Source organism: Echinops telfairi, unplaced genomic scaffold (genome assembly GCF_000313985.2).
Source record: "Echinops telfairi isolate 266 unplaced genomic scaffold, ASM31398v2 ScPeMD7_7469;HRSCAF=8507_1, whole genome shotgun sequence".
In the NCBI taxonomy this organism is placed as follows: domain Eukaryota; kingdom Metazoa; phylum Chordata; class Mammalia; order Afrosoricida; family Tenrecidae; genus Echinops; species Echinops telfairi.
Window position 1 is genome coordinate 148,829,694 of NW_022111373.1, and position 3,320 is coordinate 148,833,013.

The following is a 3,320-nucleotide window of genomic DNA, read 5'->3' on the forward strand; positions in this document are numbered from 1 at the left end:
GGATGAGAGGAAGGCAGCGGGCTTGGCGTAGCCAGTTCAGCAATGGCCACCAAGACGCAGGATGAGAGGAAGGCAGCGGGCTTGGCGTAGCCAGTCAGCAATGGCCACAAAGACGCAGGTGGTCTGGATAGGTGTGTGTATTTGGTTCATAGAGAATTTTTTTTAATCTCATTTTGATCAGTCTTGTCAGCGATGTTTCCAGGTCCCTCTACTTACTGCTGAGTTAAAATGATCCCTCCCATGTGGTTGTTTCCTTTCCCTTGCCCTTAGGCCCCGACAGGGTTTGTAAACTGTTGTCCACTGGTCCAGAGAGGGGAGAGTGGAACTAAGCAAGCAGCCAGCTCACTTTCTGGTGTTCTGCTGTAAGGTCATGTGGAGTCGGTTCTCACTCTGACCCGAGAACAACAGAGTCCTGCTTGGGGGGGTCCTGCACCATCCTCTCAGGTGTTATGTTTGTGCCCATTGTTGCAGCCTCTGTCGGTCTGTCTTATCTCAGCCTTCCCCTTTTTGGCTGCCCCTCTATTTTACCGAGCCTGATGTCCTTCCCCAGGGACTGGTCTCTTCTGACAACGTGTCCAAAGTACATGAGGTGCACTCTCGCCATCCTTCAAGGAACATTCTGGCTGCGCTTCTTCCAAGACAGAGTGATTTGTACTTTTGCAGTCCATGGTACTTTGAATATTCTTCACCCGCACCATTGTTCACATGCATTGATAACAGATGTCATTGTATACGCCTGTTTCTCTGGTGGCTGCCTTTGGATGTCTCGATGCTGTATCTAGAATTACATTTTCATAGTCATGTTTAGCTCTGCAGGATGAGTCTAGTGCCAGGGCCACACAAGTCTACAGACTCCCCTGCGGGAAAGCATGGCTGGCATCTGCAATCGGAAGGTGAATCCCTGAGTGGATTCACCCCTGAGATGGAGATTCTTGGTGAGGGAAATGCTGGCCTCCCGCCTCGTGTGGTAAGCGTACCCTGAGGTGACCTGTGTGAAATGTATTTTTCAAAGTATAGTTTTTAATAAAAGTTACTACACGTATATAAGGGGGCTTCCAAAAAGTTCCTAGAAAGTTGGAATCCAAAGATTATGGATGTTTTGCACGTTTCTGAAGCCCCCTTATATACATTCACCTCCAACTCCAAAAGTCTACCATTGAGTTGACTGACGGGGTGGCCCTATAGGACAGGGTTTGAGCAGCTGCACATCTGTGCAGGAGCAGACAGCTTCAGCCTTCCCCTCAGTGGCCGGGGGGCTCCAGGGCTGACCTTGCAGGTAGCAGCTCTCACTGTGGCGGCCACCAGCAGGGCTCAAGAGCGGGTTTTAATGAGCTAGTCATGGCAGTGAAAGGAACGCCTCGCCCCTTTGGCGAGCCTGCATGGATGCACACGCTGCCACAGGGCGCTTCCACCTGTTCGTGCGCTTGCCTGACATCCATTCCCTTCTTGCTGATCTGTGAGGCTTAGTTCACTGGCACCCCCACTTCCCCTATCCCCGTGCAGCTTAGTTGTGCCGTTATTTCCGGTCCTTCTTGGTTACTTCGTCCTTCTAAATCTCATTCTCACAATCTAGCTTCTTGTTTGAGATTTCCTCTGCTGTGTGTGTGTGTGTGTGTGTTGGTGTGTGTGTGTGTGTGGGTCTGCCTGCCTCACTTTGCTTTCCTCTCTGTCACCTGTGCCGACGCGCTCCCAAAGTCAGTGGTGGTGTAGCCCAGCTGTACGGCCTCCCTTCTCCTTGATTTCCGCGTGTGAAGGCTACGGCATGGGCTCAGACAGAACGGTTGTGAGGATGACCTGGGGGCTTCTGTGCTCAACCCACCCAACAGCACAGGTCTCAGGAGGGCAGGGAGGTGGACAGGTGCAGCCTGCCCCCATCACAAACAAAGTCAGCAGTGCCTTCAGATGCCACCTTCGGTAGGTGTCCGTGTTCTCCACGTAGCCCTCCTAGAAAATGTCTGGTCATTTCATAAAGTACACAAAGTGAATTTTTGTAGAAATTGACTTAAAATTGAGCTCTTCAATGTCTAGAATCAAAGCAGAAGTTCTTGTTGGGCATCACTGAAGGTGTAGCTAGAGCTTTCACTAGAGTGGGCGCCCTTCGCAAGCGTGTGTGTGTGTGTGTTTCTGAATGAGAATGCATGAGGAGAAGCCAGTACCAGGGCCCTCTGCCTGCGTCCTATGCCGCTCTGCTGTAAGAGGCCCTGGAGGGGCTGTGGGGTGAGCTTGGGGCTGGCGGTTCAAACCCACCAGCCGCTCCTGGGGAGGAAGGTGAGGCTGGTGGCCCTGTAAAGCCGCCTCACAGCCTGCAGGTTCTGAGAATCCACTTGATGACCGTGGGTGGTACGAAACAAGTCAAATGTAGAAGTTGCATTGCGTGTCCGTTTATGTTTGTTCTTTGGGGTTCTGTTACCCTATAACGATGCTGTATTTCCTAAAACTTGTAAACATTGGTGCTAAAACTGAGTGGCTTAGTTCCTTACTAGTTTTTTGTAATGACCCTAAGGTTGTTTTGTTTTTTAAGATCTTAGTACTTTTTAATTCACTTTCCAAAAGAAACCATGAAATTGGCTTTTTATTTAAAACAAACCCGACATACTGCCCCTGAGCCCTGTGCAGCCTGGCAGACCCCGGGGAGCTGCTGGGTCCCTTTTAAAAGCCTGCTCTTGTGGAAGCCAACTGCCACGGTGTGCTCCATGCAGCAGCTGGTGGGTTTGAACCGCCAACCCCAGCTCCACAGGGAGATGCAAGAGGGAGTCTGCCGCTTACATCTGGACTTGAATCTGAGACAAGTTGCGTGTGGCTGAGAACTTCCCTGACTCCCCTTTCCCTTCTTAATCCCCACTCACTCGCAGGCCCCAAGCCCCCTTCTTCCTCTCACCCTCACTCAAGGGACAACTGCCCCTGTGGGTTTCCGAGACTATCGCAGAGTAGAAAGCCACCCCCATTGGCTGGTGGTTTCAGCTGGCCTTTTACTCTGCCCCAGGCCTCCTGGCCAGCACCTAGGACTCGGGGCCCTCAAACTACGGCCCGCCTGCGGGCTACGTGTATCTGGCCCTCCGGGTGTTTTTGTTTTTTTACTTCAAAATAAGATATGTGCAGTGCGCATAGGAATTTGTTCGTAGTTTTATTTTAAACTAGAGTCCAGCCCTTCAACGGGTCTGAGGGACAGTGAACTGACCCCCTGTTTAAAAAGTTTGAGGACTCCTGGCCTAGGTGTAAGGAAAGCCAGTTGAGGCTGAGTGAATTCAGGGGTGGGGAGGGGCAGGGCAGGGTGAGGTTGCTAATGAACAAGCCTTAGCTGGTGTTTGTGTTTTCGTTTC